Source organism: Cetorhinus maximus, chromosome 26 (assembly GCF_964194155.1).
Source record: "Cetorhinus maximus chromosome 26, sCetMax3.hap1.1, whole genome shotgun sequence".
In the NCBI taxonomy this organism is placed as follows: Eukaryota; Metazoa; Chordata; class Chondrichthyes; order Lamniformes; family Cetorhinidae; genus Cetorhinus; species Cetorhinus maximus.
The window spans coordinates 15,153,428-15,173,272 of record NC_135904.1 but is presented as its reverse complement, the minus strand read 5'-3'; the positions used below and the strand labels follow the sequence as shown (position 1 = coordinate 15,173,272).

General features: G+C 44.5%; 1 protein-coding gene across 1 annotated transcript in view; it reads left to right on the top strand.

Moving 5' to 3' along the window:
- The first annotated feature begins 8,396 nt into the window (after positions 1-8,396).
- sqor (sulfide quinone oxidoreductase) overlaps positions 8,397-19,845 on the top strand; it is a 31,679-nt gene continuing 20,230 nt past the window's right edge. The window contains exon 1 of the mRNA XM_078530210.1: positions 8,397-8,530. The gene's annotated coding sequence lies outside the window, so the exon portion shown is untranslated. The remainder of the gene's footprint in view (positions 8,531-19,845) is intronic.

Below are 19,845 nucleotides of genomic sequence, written 5' to 3'. Positions count from 1 at the left end.
GATGGCCTCTAGTTGTAGTCTTCCCCACAAGAGGAAACATTCTCTCTGTATCCACTCTATCAAAACCTTTCATCATCTCCATTCCTCTATTCTCTATTCAGTGATCCCTCTGTCTCCTCTCTTCAAGAGAAAAAAGACCCAGCATGCTGATGGTTTCCTGAACTGTATACCCACACCTTTCTGACATCATGCTTGTAAATCATCTCTGCACCCTCTCCAGTGCAAAGATACCCTTCGTACAATATGACAACCGGAACTGCACGCAGTACTCTAACCAAGAAAAAGGGTGAATTTCACCATTTTCTCAATTTTCTTTGAATAGGTGAAGCTGTGCTGCTCTGTGTGAAGCTCGGGGCTCAAGTTTCATACTCATGTTTCTGTGGGTCAAGGTAAAGCGTAATGTAAGATAATTTGAAAATTTTTTGAAATTACTTCTCAATTTTTGTTTCATGTTAGTGTAATATAACTAACATAAAGGACTTGACCTTGCCTGTAGTTCAGCCTCTCATGGATTGTACCGCTCAATGACAATCTGTCTGATGAGCAGAGACAATGACGATAGGTGTCTTCAGACATGTCATGTGTCTGGATCGGATGGCATAGTTCCTGGGCTAATGGTGTTGGTGCCAGCAACTAGGGTGTAAGGGCCTGACTTTCCCTCAGCTAGTCTTACCAGTGGGCTGAAAAGATTTACTGAGGCCCAGATCTCTTTCCCCACCTGCTCTGTTTAACTTAAAAAGAAGCTACAATCTGACACAGCCCTGGAGGAAAATGTTGGAGCCCCTTTCAAAGTACAAACATAGAGGCTTGACCACTGCATCACGCCAAAAGATTCTAGAACACATTGCTTGCCAGGAGGTGTAATGTGGATGGAATGCTTGAACAAACTTTAATCATTGTGGCAACGTAAGACTAATCAATTGTACCAGGTGTTGGGTGGATAATATTGTGTAGCTTGCCAATCTGATCCACGTTTACTATTTGCCTATGTAAAACCTTCATATAACCTTACAACCATTTAATTTTATCTCATGCATACCCCCACTTTGACCGGGCACACAACCAAGATGCAAATAATTGAGGCGACGTGGGTCTAGTCCACTGGCAGGAGCCCCACGTTGCCTCCTTTGGGGAAGGTCCGCCGGGATTAAGTACTGAACAGGCATTTAAGTAGCCAGCGGGCTTTCCCCAGGATCAAGGACCCCCAGGGCAGAAATCCTGCCCCTGAGATCTGCCGGCCAGTCAGAGGCTCGTAGCTGCCCGTTGCAGGCAATGGCAGAGGGGCTATGGGAGCTGCTGCCAATGCACCCATTAAGAGCCTTGGAGGATCACCAAGAGACCCAGGCCACAGGTGAGTGAGGGTGGGATGGAGGTCAAAGGGCAAGGGCAAAGGGTGGCTCTCACCGCGCCCTCACTTTCCTGATGTGGGTCCCTCATTCAAGCACTGAGCGCCTTATAATCCATAATTATTTTGATGGAAGTTAAGTTTTCACTAATCCGATTTGCATCTAATAAAATAGTTTTACCACATTAATTGTTTATAAAATTTCTACTAAAGAAATTATAGTATATTTTCCCCACCATTTCTCCTGGGAAACTTTTAACTCCCTCCTGACATCTGGTTCCACAAGTCCTGGTCACCTCTGGCCCTGGCCACCTCATTCTTGGTCACCTCTGGCCCTGGTCATCCTGTCCCAGGTCACCTTTGGCACCTTTCCGAGTTGTGACCACGACCGTTAGCAAAATACTCAACTGCTGGGTTTTACTCATTTTTACCGTGATACTGGAATGAATTTCTCTGTTTGGATAGCAAGTGCACAACAATATTTTGTTGCTGCGCATCCCTTGGAAATTGTCAGCGCACAGCTTTATTGACCACATGATTGTCACATTCCTTCACCCAACATTCACATGCATTTCAGGTACAGTTTGTTGGATAATGGGAGGACGGCCAACGTGAACCTGCCCCACCTGATGTTGGGAGGATCAATGACAGTTCCATGACCCAGAGATTAATACGCTCAGCACAGACTGGAATTTAAAGAAGGCCTCTGTAGTATGATGAGTTAATGCAATAGACATGCCAATGAGAGATGTAGATGATGATGTATCAGTGATATCAACAGTCATGTGCTAGACTCTCTCTGGAGAGTGGATGGAACACACTGTACTCAGGAGAGACATACCTACTCTGTTATCATCTTATATCTAGTGTTAATAAACCAGTTTAAAGTAAGTACCAGAGTAAGACTATAGTCTGCCTAGGGAAGATAGATCACACATACCAACAGCCAGGAACCACACCAAGACTATACCGATCATGGTAACAGTCCAAAACTGCCTTCATGTCCTTTGTGGCTCAATACTGTCTAAGCTACCGAAGGTCAGGGGAACTTGGAGAAATATTGGCCGTGTTGTACTTACACTATTAACTCATTTATGACCAAAATCTCACCATCTTTTAAACGAAGAAACCGCTTTGCATCTTGTTTACAGATGTCTGAGCCTCAGTACTGTACTAACAGTCAGCTGTCCTGACCATTTGCCTGGTTAAAATCAGGAGATTGATAAATGAGAGCTGATGGAGGAGTCCTGGGTCTCGTGCTACAATTGGGTCAGACACTGACATTATATCAGAGACATGACACTGAGCCCAAGTACATCATGACTATGTATTGTCTACATGGAAAATGTCAATAAAATCTTTTGCATTTTTGTTGCTCTGCATCCAATCCTTCAACGGTTTGGCGGGCGATCCTGAGCATAGCCAATGTTTAGCAAGGTGAACTTCAACGAAGGGTTCCTTAGACAGCAATAGGAATTGGAACTCTGGCTGATTTTCCAGGGGTCACAGTGGTACTTGTAGCATCAGTGAAATCATCATTCATTGCAGGCTGAGGATCTGCTCTGGGTCAGGATTCCAGGTCTGTGCAGCTATTGTATTCACTGGACACATTCGCTGAGCATCAGACTTAGATTTTATTTCCCTTCACAATCATGGAGGATGTTTAGATTGAACTTCGATTCCTGTGCTGGTTTTGTGCTTTTTGAGCTTTGATCCTAAGTTCTATCTTGACCTGTCCTGTGGTTTTGAGTGTCCATGTGCTACTGCTGTTTAGTGTAGGTTTGTTGTTCATTGTTTGATGCCATGTTTATACTCTGTTCTCACTTGTTTGCTAAACAATAACAGAAGAATGATGCATGATTAATCAGGCCATCTGCTTCCTGAGAATAAAATTTCAGGATTTGAAGCTCCTTGGGTTTATTGGATTTAGAGCAAGTCTTTTTAGTTATCTATTTTTTACAAACTGTAGTTAACTCTGAAGAGAAACTGCAAAAGATTTTGGATAGAATAGTGAATGAAAGTTAAAAGAAAGGGCTGAACATAAATTCTAGGAAAACAAAATGTCTTGTAGTGTTCAAGAAGAAAAAGTCAGAACAGAATGTAAGATCACAGTGAAGAATGAAAATGTCACACAGGTAAACAAATTTTGTTACCTGGGAAGTATGTTAACATCAGATGGAAAGTGCAACCAAGAAATAAGATGAAGGATTGGAAAGGCCAAAGATGCTTTTCAAAAAATGAAAAAGATTATGATCAACTCAGAATTAGCCATGAAAACAAAGCTGAGAATCCTGGAATGCAACATCACTCCAATTTTGACAGAGGGAAGTGAGTGTTGGACGATCAGTGAATCAATGTAAAGAAGAATTGAGGCTGCGGAGTTGTGATTTTTGAGGTGAATAATGAAGATATCTTAGACAAGTCACACTACCAATGAAGAGGTGTAAGTAAAATCTGAGACCAAAAGAACTCTGCTGACCAAGATCAGAAGGAGGCAGCTGGAATTTCTTGGGCATGAAATAAGAAATTGTGATTTAGAAAGTCTGATGCTGATGGGAAAGATCGATGGTAAAAGAGATCGAGATAGACAAAGAGTGATCTTTTTAAAGAGCCTCACTAACTGGATGAAAGTACCAGCAATGAAGATGATCCATGCCTCCAGAGCAAGATTAACGTGGAGGTCCCTGGTCGCCAACACACTCTTAGGGTATGGTTCCTGAAGAGAAACAGAGTTAACTTTCATATACTAAAGCATTGGTGGCTTTGTTAATGATTAGCTCCTTTTGTGTGGTTCTGGCTATGATGGCTGCACTTCATTCTGTGCCCTAGGTACACTGTGTTTGTGCTCATTCTCAATCACAGCACCAAACATTAATCCAAGGACTGTGACCAACTCCTCTCAGTGAACATCTTCACCTTGTCCTACCCATTTCTACCTACTATCCAGGACACTTTGGGACAGTTCTTGGATGACTGATTGTTTCAGCTTGCTCCTCAATCTCCCAATTAATCTTCTCTCATTTCCATGTTCTACTATCCCTTTTCATTCAGTCCCCGCCCACATACACCCTGTAATTCAAATGACACTATACCAATTTCAAATTCTACATTCACAATCTCAGTCTGACTAAAGTACAGAACTGAAAATGACCCCATATGAACATACGAATTAGGAGCAGGAGTAGGCCACTCGGCCCCTCGAGCCTGCTCCGCCAGTCAATAAGATCATGGCTGATCTGATTGTGGTCTCAACTCCACGTTCTGCCTATCCCCGATAATCTTTGACCCCCTTGTTAGTCAAGAATCTATCTACCTCTGCCTTAAAAATACTCATTGACCCTGCCTGCACCGCTTTCTGGGGAAGAGATTCACGATCCTCTGAGAAAAAACATTTCTCTCATCTCTATCTTAAATGGCAGACCCCTTATTTTTAAACTGTGTCCCCTGGTTCTAGTCTCTCCCACATAGGGAAACATCCTTTCAGCAGCCACCCTGTCAAATCCCCTAAGGATCTTAAATGTTTCAATAAGATCACCTCTCAATTTTCTAAACTCCAACGGGTACAAGCCCAGGCTGTCCAATCTTTCCTTGTAAGATAAAGCCACCCCCATCCCCTTAGAGGGCTGCTTGGTACTCAAAGGCTTCACATTCATTTCCGATTCCTGAATTAACCAAATGTTCTTTATGAAGCTGAATGTAATATTAATCTTCATCCTGTTAAACTAATTCAAAGACCCACTTCCATCTTTTTAAACTCCCAATGGAGGAATTCCACACAATTGGCTGTGACATAATTTTTCTGTTTCTATGTTTAGTCCGAGTTTTATTTTGAAATGTTCACTCCACGGCAATAAAATTCACGAAATAACAACTCAATTATTGTGTAAGGGATTATCCAGGGATTATTATTCACTCAGTACAAAATTCACACAGTGAGAGAAGGCCTGTAATAAAGTTCTTTATTTAACAAGCGGTGCCCATAAACTGTCCAGGGGAATAGTTCCCCAATCTGGGAGGCACCAGGATGTGTTTCAGTTTGAGATTAGCATACTGTTGTCAAAGATATGCACTCAGCTAGGTTACCAAGCCAAACTATTCAACAAACACATATCATAGAACCATCAGACCCTCCATCCTGCCAATGAAAGGAGGGCAAAGCAGTGAAGGCGGCTCAGCTGACATTCGATTCTCCACTCTGAGTCCGGCTGAAGCCCATGGCTGAGTTGGGGAGTAGGTGCGTGCTTTTCCACCTCACCCACTCCCAAAAGTTCCCCACCTACCCCCTCCACCTCCCAAGTTATCTCCCAATTCCCCCCTTCCCATTTCCCCCTCCCTATTCCCTACACCACATTCCCCCACCTCATTCTCCCTCCCCATTCCCCCTCTTCATTCTCCTCTCACCCTCCCTATTCTTCCTGCCCCTCAACATCTCCCCCTCCCCCTTCCTATTCCCCCTTTCCAATCCCCCTCTCCCCATTCCCCTGCCTCTCACCATTTGCCCCCCTCTACATTTCCCCTCCCCATTTTTCCTCTGACCTTACCCCTCAGCCCCTCCCACTCCCCAATTCCCCCCCCACTCTCCACATAACCCCTCTCCCCTTCCCCATCTCCCATTCCCCATTCTCTCTCCCTCTCCCCATTCCCCCTCTCCATTCCCCTACTTCCCCATTCCCCTCTCCACTGCTCCCTCCCCTGCCCAATACCCCTCTCCCCCCTCCCCATTCCCCTGCCTCTCACCATTTGTCCCCCCTTTACATTTCCCCTCCCCATTTATTCTCTGACCTTACCCCTCAGCCCCTCCCACTCCCCCATTCCCCTCTCCACATAACCCCTCTCCCCTTCCCCATCTCCCATTCCCCATTCTCTCTCCCTCTCCCCATTCGCCCTCTCCATTCCCCTACTTCCCCATTCCCCTCTCCCCCTCCCCACTGCCTCCTCCCCTGCCCAATTCCCCATCTCCCCCTCTCCATGTCTCTCACCATTTCCCCCTCCCCTCCACATATCCATTCTTCTAATTTACCCTCTGCCCTTATCCCCCTCCATGTACAACCTCTCCCCTTCTCTATGTCCACTGCCCCATTCCACCCCCCCACCCTTTTCCCTTCCCCATTCTGTCCCTGCCACTCATCATTCCTCCTTTCCCCTTCTCCCCTTCTCCATTCCCCTCCCTCCCCCATTCACTTTCTCTCCCTCCTACTCCCCCATTCCCCTCTTGCCCATTCCGCCTCTGCCCCTCCCCCATTCTTTTTTTTACTCATTCACGGGATGTGGGCTTCGCTGGCTGGGCCAGCATTTATTGCCCATCCCTCGTTGTCCTTGAGAAGGTGGTGGTGAGCTGCCTTCTTGAACCGCTGCAGTCCATGTGGCATTGGTACACCCACAGTGCTGTTAGAGAGGGAGTTCCAGGATTTTGACCCAGTGACAATGAAGGAACGACAATATATTTCCAAATCAGGATGGTTAGTAGCTTGGAGGGGAATTTCCAGGTTTTCCCATGTGTCTGCTGCCCTTGTCCTTCTAGATGGTAGTGGTCGTGGGTTTGGAAGGTGTTGTCTCAGGAGCCTTGGTGAATTCCTGCAGTGCATCTTGTAGATGGTGCACACTGCTGCTACTGTGCGTCGGTGGTGGAGGGAGTGAATGTTTGTGGATGGGGTGCCAATCAAGTGGGCTGCTTTGCCCTGGATGGTGTCAAGCTTCTTGAGTGTTGTGGGAGCTGCACCCATCCAGGCAAGTGGGGAGTATACCATCACACTCCTGACTTGTGCCTTGTAGATGGTGGACAGGCTTTGGGGAGTCAGGAGGTGAGTTAATCGTCACAAGATTCCTTACCTCTGACCTGCTCTTGTAACCACAGTATTTATATGGCTAGTCCAGTTCAGTTTCTGGTCAATGGTAACCCCCAGGATGTTGATAGTGGAGGATTCAGTGATGGTAATGCCATTGAACGTCAAGGGGCAATGGTGATATTCCCTCTTGCTGGAGACTTGCCTGGCACTTATGTGGCATGAATGTTACTTGCCACTTGTCAGCCCAAGCCACTTGTCCAGGTCTTGCTGTATTTGGGCATGGGTTGCTTCAGTGTCTGAGGAATCGCGAATGGGAATTGTGTGATAATCATCGAACGTTCTCACTTCTGACCTTACATCCTTGAAGAAGCAGCTGAAGATGGTTGGACCAGAGGAACTCCTGCAGTGATGTCCTGGAGCTGAGATGATTGACCTCCAACAACCAGTATGACTCCAACCAGCAGAGAGTTTTCCCCCTGATTCCCGTTGACCCATTTTGCTATGGCTCCTTGATGCCACATTCGATCAAATGCTGCCTTGACGTGAAGGGCAGTCACTCTCGCCTACCTTGGGAGTTCAGCCCTTTTGTCCATGTTTGAACCAAGGCTTTAATGGGGTCAGGACCTGAGTGGCCCTGGTGGAACCCAAACTGGGCATCAGTGAGCAGGTTATTGCTAAGGAAATGCCGCATGATAGTACAGTTGATGACCCCTTCCATCACTTTACTGATGATGGAGACTAGACTGATGGGGTGGTAATTGGCCAGGTTGGATTTGTCCAGCTTTTTGTGTACAGGACATAGCTGGGCAATTTTCCACATAGCCGTGTAGATGTCAGTGTTATAGTTGTACTGGAACAGCTTGGCTAGGGGTGCGGCAAGTTCTGGAGCACAAGTCTTCAATACTGTTGATGGAATATTGTCAGGGCCCATAGCCTTTGCGGTATCCAGTGCCTTCAGCTGTTCCTAGATTTCTTTTTTTTAGTTCATGGGTGTCGCCGGGCCAACGTTTCTTGCCCATTCCTAATTGCCCTTGTTCAGAGGGCATTTAAAAGTCAATTACATTGTTGTGGGTCTTCAGGGAAAGGGGCGGGCCCGGTAAGGGGGCAGGAAGGGGGCAGAGTGGTGGAACGGCAGATGCGGGAAAGGGGCGGGGCCGGGCAGGGAAGGGGGCGGGGCCGGTCGGGAAAGGGTCGGGGTCGGGAATGGGGCGGAGGCGGGGCCAGGACGGGGCGGGGCCAGGACGGAGCGGAGGCGGGGCCAGGACGGGGCGGAGGCGGGGCCAGGACGGGGCGGGGGCGAGTCGGGAAAGGGGCTTTTTCTAACTGAGACCCGAGTTAACGGCGAAATGGGAGGGAGAGTCCGGCTGTGATCGTGTGCGGGAGCGGAGTTACTGTCCAGGTAAAGGGGGTGGGGGTTTGGGGGGGGGAGCTGGTCTCTTTGCGAATGAACATTCTGGAGCTGGCGGTTAAAATCCGCCCAGGATCCGGACTCCGGCTTTCAATATTCCGGCTCCGGCCCCTGACCAGTGCCCCCGGGCTCCGGCCCCCGACCCGGCCGGCCCCTGACCCGTGCCCCCGGACACATTCCCTGACTGGGCGGGTGGGACAGGGGCTGACCCCGGACCGCACTCGCTGTTGGCAGCAGAGTTTTGGATGACCTCAAGTTGACGGAGGGAGAATGTGGGAGAGCGGCCAGGGGTGTGTCGGAATGGCCCATTCCACAGGTGAGGAAGGCTTGGATGAGGGATTCAGTAGCCGATGAGCTGGGGGCAGGGGGAAACTCTTTCGAGTTACCAACAGTCACAGATTGCATCTCTTTCGAGTACAATCACAGTTCTTGGTTTCCGGGAGTGGGACATGAACCCACAACCCTCTGATTCAAAGGCGAGGGTGCTATGAACTGAGCCACAGCTGAATTTGGGCGATGTTACCAAGGTGGTAGATCAATAGGTGATCTTGGGTGATGCTATATCAGATTGGAAGCTCACCTTGGGGTTAAATGTGACACCCAAGATTACAGACTGGCTGAAGCTCAGACTGTTGCTGGGGAGAGGGGGATGGAGTCAGTGGCAAGGGAATTGAGAGTGAAAAGAATGGTTTTGGCCTTTAACCGGAGGAAATTTCTGCTCATTGAGTACTGGATGTCAGATAACCAGTTAGGGACAGTGGAGGAGTGCAGAGAGGCAGTGGTGAGGTAGAGCTGAGTGTCGTCAGTGTCTGTGTGAAGACTGAAGCTGTACTTTCAGATGATGTCACTGAGGGGCAGCGTGTAGATGAGAAATAGGAGGGACCAAGGATAGATCTTGAGGGAATCCTGAGGTACCGTTGTGGGAGCATGAAGAGAAGCCATTACAAGTGGTTCCCTGGCTACGATTAGGTAGATAATGGAAGCAGGTGAGAGCATTGCCACCCAGCTGAACGACAGTGGGGCGGGGTTAGAGGAAGATGATATGGTCATCCATGGCAAAGGCTGCAGGTCAAGAAGGAGGGGATGTTTACTTTTGTCAGTCATGTAGGATGACATTTGTGACTTTACTGTTGTGGGACAGAAGCCTGATTGGAGGGATTTAAATGTGAAGTTCTGGGAATCCCCCTATATCTAATTCCTATCCCAAACTATGCCCTCCCACTGAACATGGTCATCTCAGTCCTTGTGACTTCTGTGCTATTGAAGTTCTTATCCTTAACTTCATCATGCCTAGGTTGGATTTGTATTTGCTTCAGAGAGTGCTGTATGCTTCCACAAAGGTTGAGGGAGTAAACAGTACACTGGTCACTTCAAGGCCAGTTACAGGGTAGAATGGAGAGTGGAGCAAGGTACAGGTAGGACTAACAAAGGGGAATAAATGGGAAGGAAAATCAAAAGAGACTCCTTGAAATCTCACGTTCCCAACTATTGATCAATAGTGTAAGGGATGAGAATTTGGGAGCAGCTTCACGGACAAATTTGATTTCTCCACTTGGCCATGTTGAGGTCATGTGTGGCTTCTAGGACTTGAGGGAAACCAATCGAGTTCCAGTTTATAGTTTAGGTTCAGGTGCAGCTTATCTTGTGAACTAGAAGCTGGGAGATGTGCTTCTGGTTCTAACAATATAGAGCTCCTGGTAAATGTGTAAACCACAGAGTGAAGCAAAACAAAGCACTTAATTGCTTGCAGTGAAATCAAGGGCTACTCTGAGCATGTTACATGAATCTGTATAGATTGAAATTGGATGCAAAGCTTTGCTTCAATCTTCAACACTTGTATGCAGCGGTCAGTCTGTGGCTTTTATTGCCTGTTTGTTTTTTAATTTCTGTGAACATGACAAAAGAGTTGCTGAGGGAATACACACTGGTGAAGTGAGTGCAGGAGTGTTGAGCTTGTGTCCCCCATGCCCTGTCAGTCTGGCCCTCGAAGCCCAGCCCAGCTCCTGCAATTATCTCTTTTCTGGACAAGCTCCAATTCCTTCGACACTGATTCCATGTTGAATCAGACTTTTCCCAAACTTGCAACACTATGCTTTGGTTCCAACCCGCTGTCACCTCCACGACACAGACCTCCTACTTTCACCTCTGTAACATTGCCTGACCCTACCCCTGCACCAAACATCTGCTGTTGCACCAATGCCTTTGTCACCTCCAGAGTCAACTATTCCAATACACTCCTGGACAGCCTCTCATCCCACATACTCTGGAAACTGATCTAAAATTCTGGGCCTTTCCTACCATGTGCCATTTTTGCTTGCCCTTATCCATGTGCTCACTGACCTACATTGGGTCCTGGTCCAACACCTTGATTTTTAAATAATCATCCGTTTTCAAATCTTTCCATTGCCTTGCGCCTGCCCCACTCTTCTTTCCCCCCCACCCCGCCCCTGCCGGCCACATGAATATTGGCCTCTAGAGCATCCACCTGTTCCTTTCCCCACCATTGGTGGCTGTTCCTTCAGCTACCTAACCCCTGAGGTCAGGGATTCCTTTCCTGCCTTTCAACACCACCTCCTAGATGTTCCATGAACCTACTTCTTTGACAGAGCTTTTAGTTATCTCTTCTGCCATCATCTCCTTTGGTTTGGCATCCATTTTATTACAATTCTGTGAAGTGTCTTGGGATATTGATATGTGTGTACATGTATAGATGATATCATAGGAGTGCAGGTTTTTTTTTGTTTGAAATTTACAGATTTGGTGATTTGTATTCTTAACTTCACTTACGATGTAACCATACTTAACAACTGGCTCAGTTAAATGCAGGACTAAATTAATGAGTGACATTTGCTCTTCAGGGCAGTTTTCTGTCTTGCTTCTGTTGATGATTTTGTTCGTTGACGTTAATTTAATCATTTATCATTAAAAACAAATGCTGGAGATACTCAGCAGGTCTGACAACAAAGGGACAGGAATGGTTAACATTTTAGCTCAATGACCTTTCATTAGAATAGATAGAATTATCTATATCATTGACCTCATTTGAAGTGAACATAAACATAGTGGTCAGTGCTGTAGAATTTTCCTGATCAAATAGGCAGTATTCTGACTAGGAGAGAGAATCTGGCTATAGGAAGTAATTGTATCTTGTTAAAGGACTTCATTAAACACCCCTCCATTTCCTCTTTCACTACCTATTTTTGCACTGACTGTCTCTACATGCAGCCTGGCCTAACATTATCCACCAATTGAGAGTTAACGTTTGACATGGAATGTAAAAATCTTTGTCAAAGCAGTGTTCGTTTTTTCTTTAAAAATCCTCAGGAAGTCATAAATTTTCTGGTGCTCCTAAAAGAATACAAAAGCAGTTCACAAGTCTTTAAATCTCAACAATTATATAATTACAACATGAATTGTTGATTACTAAGGTGTAAATTGTGTATTTTAACTGAAATGATGCAATACAATCCCAGCAGGAAGAAGTGGGAGTGTTAAGAGGCTTCAAGGTGATTTAGAAAGGTTGGTTGAGTGGGTGGGCAAATACATGGCAAATGCAATATAATGTGGATAATTACGAAGTTATCCACTCTGGTAGGAAAAACAGAATGGCAGAGTATTATTTAAATGGTGATAGATTGGGAAATGTTGATGTACAAAGGGACTTGAGTGTCCTTGTACACCAGTCACTGAAAGCAAGCATGCAGGTGCAGCAAGCAGTTAAGAAGGCAAATGGTATGTTGACCTTCATTGCGAGAGGACTTGAGTACAGGAGCGAGGATGTCTTACTGCAGCTATACAGGGTCTTGGTGAGACCACACCTGGATTATTGTGTGTAGTTTTGACCTAAGAAGGGATATACTTGCCATAGAGGGAGTGCAGCGAAGTTTCACCAGACTGATTCCTGGGATTGCAGGCTTGTCATGTGAGGAGAGATTAGGCCGAGTGGCCTGGATTCACTGGAGTTTAGAAGAATGAGAGGGGATCTCATAGAAACATTTAAAGTTCTGACACGGATGGACAGACTGGATGCAGGGATGATATTTCCTCTGGCTGGGGGTGGGTCTAGAACAAGGGGTCACAGTCTCAGGATATGGGATAGATCATTTAGGACTGAGATGAGGAGAAACTTCTTCACTCAGAGGGTGGTGAATCTATGGAATTCTGTACCACAGGAAGATGTGGAGGCCAAGTCACTGAATATATTTAAGAAGGAAATAGATTTCTCGACTCTAAAAGAGCCAAAGGGTATGGGGAGAGCGCGGGAATATGGTGTTGAGATGGAGGATCAGCCAATGATCATGTTGAATGTGAAACAGGCTCGAGGGGCTGAATGACTTACCCCTTCTATTGTCTGTTTCTATCAGAGTACCAGAACTAAAAAGAATTGCAACAATTGTACAGACCTTTGGTGAGACCGTAGCTGAAATACTGTGTGCAGTTTTGGTCATCTCAGCATAGAATTATAGAATTGTTACATTACAGAAGGAGGCCATTCGGCCCATTGTTTCTGTGCTGGCTCTCCAAAGGAGCAATTCACTTAGAGCCACTCCCCTGCCTTCTCTCCATAGCCCTGCAGATTTTTTTTCTCTTCAGCTAATGATCCAATTCAGTTTTGAAAGTCACGATTGACCCTGTCTCCACCACACCCTCAGGCAGTGTGTTCCAGATCCAAACCACTCACTGTCTTTAAATAAAGTTGTTTCTAATATTGTTATTGCTTTTTTTTTTGCCAGTCCCCTTAAATCAGTGTCCTCTGGTTCTCGATCCATAAACCAAAGCTTCCTAACTGTCCTTCTCATGATCTTGAATACATCTATCATATCCCCTCTCAACCTACTCTTCTGTAAGGAGAACAACCCTGGGTTCCCCAATCTTTCTATGTAACTGAAGTTCCTTATCACTAGAATCATTCTCGTGAATCTTTTCCGTACCCTCGCTAAGCCTTCACATCCTAAAGTATGGAGCCCAGAACTGGACACAATACACCGGTTGATGCTGAACCCGTTCTTTTTTTACACCCAGGATACTAAATGCTTTATTAATCACTCTTGTAACCTGTCCTGCCGCCTTCAATGACTTATGAACATATACACCCAGGTCCATCTGCTCCTGCACCCCCTTTAGAATTGGGCCCTTTATTTGATATTGTCTCTCCATGAACATCCTACCAACCCTTCACACTTCCCTGCATTTCATGTACCAGTTGTCCACCCATTCCACCAGCCTGTGCTTGTTCTTTTGAAGTTTAATACTATCCTCCTTACAGCTTTCAATACTTATCCAAGGAAGAATATACGGATTGCAGCAAAGGTTCACTAGATTGATTCCTGGGCTGTCCTATGAGGTGAGATTGACTAGAGTGGCCCATACTCTGTAGTTTAGAAGAATGAGAGGTGATCTCATTGAAATATATAAGGTTATGAGAGGGCTCAATAGGGTTGAAACTGAGGAGTCATTTGCCCTGGCTGGTGAGTCTGGAACTTGGGGGTAGAGTCTCACGGTATGAGGTCGGTCATTTAGGAGGGAGATGAGCAATTTCTTCAGTTGGAGGCTGGCGAATATTTGGAATTTTCTACCCCAGAGGGTTGTGGGTGTTCCATCATCAAGTATATTCAAGACAGAGGTTGATAGACTTTTGGATTTTATGGTATTGGGGGTGTGGGGATCAGGCAGGTAGGTGGATTAAGGTGAAGGTCATCGATGAGGGTAGTGATGGTGGAGCAGATGTGTGGCCAACTCGTGCTTCTATTTCTTATGTTCTCATAGCTGTGTTACATGCCCCTAGTTAATATCAGTGGGTTTTCGTGCTGTAGAAACTGCAGCAGGAGAGGGAACCGTGACATAGACACACGTGTTAAATTGTCTTCAGACAAGAGTGGATCCACTGACTGAATTAAAACAGAAAATGCTGTAAATACACAGGAGGTCTGGCAGCATCTGCAGAGAGATAAACCAAGTTAATGTTTGGAATCATCAACCTTTTATTGGAAAAGTTATTAACCTGAGAAGTACTGGAAAGTTAATTGACCTGAAACGTTAACTCGATTCCTCTCTCCACAGATGCTGCCTGACCCGTTGAGTTTTTCCAGCATTTTCTGTTTTTATTTCAGAATTCCAGCATCTGCAGGATTTTCTTTTGTATTTTCCACTGAATTTGTTAATGCTACTTCCTATACTGTAACCAGCAGGCTCGTCTACACAACTGATTCATATTCAGAATTTGAGTTCTAGAATGAAAGTCCACTTTTGGAACTCATTTCTCTGGTAACAACTATTCGAGTGGAATCATTTTTTTAATGATCTGAAAGGCATTTTAGCAGCAAGTGCGAGGTGGCGATGCTCCTGTATCTGTGCAGTAGGTTAGGCTGTGGAAATGTTATTGCTGGTAAAAAGTCAAAATGTTAAATTATTTGCAAAAATTAGCTCAACTTGCTGTAGACCAGTGCTTGGAACTGTAAATTACTGTGGCAGAAAATGTTAAGTTTAACAGTCCAATAAATCAAGTGTTTACTGCTTTAAAAAACAACTTAATTTGATTGAAGAAGTGAGCAGCCACCAGCTTCCCAAAGAGTTTGTAGGAGATCTGTAGGAAGTGTAAATTTGATAGAAGTGTTCAACATTATGAACAGTTTTGATAGAGTAAATAAAGAGAAACAGTTTCCACTGATAGAAGGGTTATAGATTTAAGGTACTTGGTAAAAGAACCAGTGGTGAGATGAGAATAAACTTCTTTACATGGCAAGTTATGATCTGGAATGTACTGCCTGAAAGGGTGGTGGGAGGTGATTCAAGAATAACTTTCAAAAGCAATTGGATAAATACTTAAAAAGGAGAAATTGTAGGACCATGGGGAAAAGGATAGGGGAGTGGGGTTAATTTGATGGCTCATTCAAAAAGAAGGACTCGATGAGAAGGATGAACCACCCGTGGTTAACAAAGGCGGTCAAGGAGAGTATCCAATCAAAAACTAAGGCATACAAAGTGGTGAAAACTAGTGGTAGGCCAGAGGATTGGGAATTTTTTAGGAACCAGCAGCGGATGACTTAAAAGCTAATAAAGAGGGAGAAAATTGATTATGAAAGTAAGTTGGAAAGAAATGTAAAAACAAACAGCAAGAGCTTCTACGGGTATATAAAAAGAGAGAGTGTGGCTAAAGTGAGTGTGGGACCCTTGGAGGATGCGACTGGAGAATTGATAACGGGGAACAGGGAAATGGCAGATAATTTAAACCAATATTTTGCATCACACTTCATGGTGGAGGACACAATAAACATCCCAAAGATATCAGATAAGCAAGGAGCTAATGGGAGGAAGTATCTTGTAACAATCTCTATCATGAGGGACAAAGTATTTAACAAACTGTTGGGACTAAAGGCAGGCAAGTCGCCAGGACCTGATGACCTGCATCCAAGGATTTTAAAGGAAGTGGCTGCAGAGATATTGGGGGCATTGGTTGAAATATTCCAGAACTCACTGGATTCCGGGAGGGTCCCAGTGGATTGGAAAACCACTAATGTGATGCCCCTGTTCAAGAAGGGAAGGAGACAGAAAGCAGGAAACTATAGGCTAATCAGCCTAACATCTGTTGGGAAAATTCTAGAGTCCATTATTAAGGAAGAAATAGCAGGACATTTAGCAAAGCTTAACGCAATCAAACAGTCAACATGGTTTTGTGAAAGGGAAATCATGTTTGACAAATTTGCTAGAGTTCTTTGAGGATATAACAAGCAGAGTTGATAAAGGGGAACCAGTAGATATTGTGTATTTAGATTTCCAGAAGGCATTCAATAACGTGCCACACAAAAGATTATTGCACAAGATGCAAGCTCATGGTATTAGGAGTAATGTATTAGCATAGATTGAGGATTAGTTAACACACAGAAGACAGTTGGGATCAATGGGCCTTTTTCAGGTTGGAAGGACGTAACTAGTGGAGAGCCACAAGGATCATTCCTGGGGCCTCAATTATTTACTATCTATATTAATGACTTGGAGGAGGGGGCAGAGTGTAATGTATCCAGATTTGCTGATGATACAAAAATAGGTGGGAGGGCATGTTGTGATGAGGACATAAGGAATCAGCAAGGGGATATAGATAGGTTGAGTGAGTGGGCAAAAACTTGGCAGATGGAGTTTAATGTAGGAAAGTGTGAGGTCATGCACTTTGGTAGGAAGAATCAAAAGGCAGATTATTATTTAAATGGAGAGAGACTCCAAAAAAGTGCAGCACAGAGGGATTTGGAGTACTGTGTACAGTACCCGGAGTACTGTGTACAGTTTTGGTCCCCGTATTTAAGAAAGGATATACTGGCATTGGAGACAGTTCAAAAGAGATTCACTAGGCTGAGTCCTGGGATGAAGGGGTTGACTTATCAAGAATGGCTAAACAGGTTAGGCCTTTATTCATTAGAGTTCAGAAGAATGAGGGGTGATCTTGTTGAAATGTACAAGATTCTGAGGGGACTTGACAGGGTAGATGTTGAGAAGATATTTCCACCTGTGGGGGAATCTCGAACTAGGGGACATAGTTACAGAATAAGGGGGCACTCATTTAAAACTGAGATGCGAAGGAATTTCTTCTCTCAAAGGGTAATGAATATCTGGAATTCTCTACCCCAGAGAGTTGTGGAGGCTAGATCACTGAAAGGATTTAAAGAGGAGGTAGATAGATTTTTGAAATATCGGGGAGTTGAGGGCAATGAGGAGCTGGCACAAAAGAGGAGTTGAGGCCTGGGGCAGATCAGTCATGATCTTATTGAATGGTGGGGCAGGCTTGAGGGGCCGAATAGCCTTCTCCTATTTCTTATGTTCTATCCCTGAAAGTTTGATGTCTCATAGTAACATGAGTTGTTGGAGAAGGATTCAGTAATATTGAGGAGACAGTGGAGCAAATGACTACAGGGCATGCTGGAGCCCTTAACCCAGCAGAATTGGTTGTCAGGATGGTGAATGGCTTGGAGGGGAACTTCCAGGTGGTGGTGGTGTTCTCGTGCCTGCTGTCCGTGTTGTTCTAGATGGTGTGTTTGGAAGATGCTGTCTAAGGAGCCTTGGTGAATTCCTGCAGTGCATCATGTAGATGGTACACACAGCTGCTACTGTTTGTTGGTGGCGGAGGGAATGAACATTTGTGGATGTGGTGCCAATCAAGCAGGCTGCTTTGTCCTGGATGTTGCCAAACTTCTTGAGTGCTGTTGGAGCTGCGCTCATCCATGCATGTGGACAGTATCATTTTAAACTTAAAAGCGATCACGCGGGTATAAAGACTGAGCTGACTAAAGTGAACTGGGAAATGAGGTTGATAGGTCAGTAGTGATGCAGTGGAAGGCATTTAAGGAGATATTACATCATGGAGATTTTAAGGAGATATTACAACACTCGGCAAAGGTTCATTCCAGTGAAAAAGAAAGACTCTAGGGAAAGGACACACCATCCGTGGCTAATTAAATAAGTTAAAGGTGGTATCAAATTGGAAAAAAGTGTGCAATTCTGTGATGATAAGACAGAAAATTAGACAGACTTTAAAAACCAGCAAAGAATGTTTAAAAGGGTGAAATTGGAGAAGAGAGAAAGCTGCCTAACAGAGTAAGAGTTTCTATAGGTACTTTAGAAAGGAAAAGAGTAACTAAAGTGAGCATTGGTCCTCAAGAGTAAGAATGGGGAATTAATAATGAAAAATAAGGACATGGCAGATGAATGAACAGATATTTTGTCATTTCAAAGGTGAACTTGAAGACATGCAAGGAAATTATTACATGCAGCTGTGGGTTTAAATATAGCAAACGCTTCCAATGTGATGTGATTCTGCGATTGGACATTTGCTAAATAATCTTCAGTGTGCTAAGAATTACGCTGACATCCAATTTAACATTGTCATTCAGGCTCACAGTGTAACACATTTGCGTGTACTGGAAGCTACATATATTAATACACAGGGCCCTGTTTGTTGCAGACAGAAAGAACATGTACACACATTGTGCCTGTTTCAGCTAAACAAAATAAGTGACAGCCATTCGCTGGTTCATTCCCCAGGGAAATGTTTTGACCGATCAGAGTCGAGCTGCCTGGTTTAAATTTCAAACAATGCTTGACAGTTAACTGTCAGTCACCGTCCACTGGTGCATTCTCCATGGTAATGCCCCTACCAGAGTCCACTTGCCAACCAATCAGCACTCTCTTCTCATACAATATAAATTTGTTGTTTCTCTGACACAGGCATTTTCTTGTGAATTTCCTGATGTGTACAAGACAAAGTTTCAACAACAAAAGCCTCTTTTTCAGCAGTATAATCATGAGAAATAATTTTGATTCAGAAAATCAAGGTATGGAATCAGTTGGGTGGAGATGAAAAATAGCAAGGGAAAGAAAAAATGTAGAATACAACTTCTACCTTGTTATGTTTGCTGCAGTTTAAGTAAATGTGATGATTGGAGATGGTTTTGAAATGTCAACTGTTGTTTCTGGATGCAGAGGATTTTTCCCTAATTGTATCATCATTTCTGTTAATGTTGCTCCCGGTGTTGGTTTGTGATTTGACTGAGGTTCTGATTTGGAAAATGACCTATGGCGAGTTTTCAGCAGATTAGTCATTTCTACATGGTCATCACGTGAACCGAAATGAAACATTGCTACTCTTGTCTTCTCCGCTAACAGAAAGGAAAAGGTCCCTTCCAAAAATAAAATGCCGCCCCAGGACAGGTATTTCCTTCACAAACAGCAAGAAGGGGATGAGAACCAGATTCCTATTTTGGATAAAGGTGGTAAGTGGATCTGTCTTTAGCTCCAGTTGTTGGAAGGGATGGTTACAAGAGAGAATCTTGTTGATTTTTACTGAGTGAATCCACTTGACTCAGTTTATGGTTTGAGACACGTACCAGGAGTTTGGGTTCTTTAATCTGACCGAGACAGCACTCGTTTCCACTGGTAATCACTCTTCAGAGGAGATGTTAGACCAAATCCCTTTTCAAGTGGATACTAAAGATGATTATATTCTTTATGAAGGTAAATCTGGATTCTGCCAAATGTGCTGGTCAACATTTCAGCCTCAGTCAATGCTCCTCGGAACGGACTGCTGATCATTTGTCTTGTGGCTGTGAGGAATGTTACTCCTGGAATACAAAGGAATTCATTGTGCTTGAAGTACTTGTGGGTATTTCTGAGCGATGTGAGAAACGATGTACACAACTCTTCCAAAGCCTTGGGCTGAACTGGATAAGAATTAGTATTCGTACCAAAAGGAATGTACTGTTGAGAATTAACTGGCACTCAAAGTTTTGCTGATGTATGTTGACCTGTTATCATTACTGAAG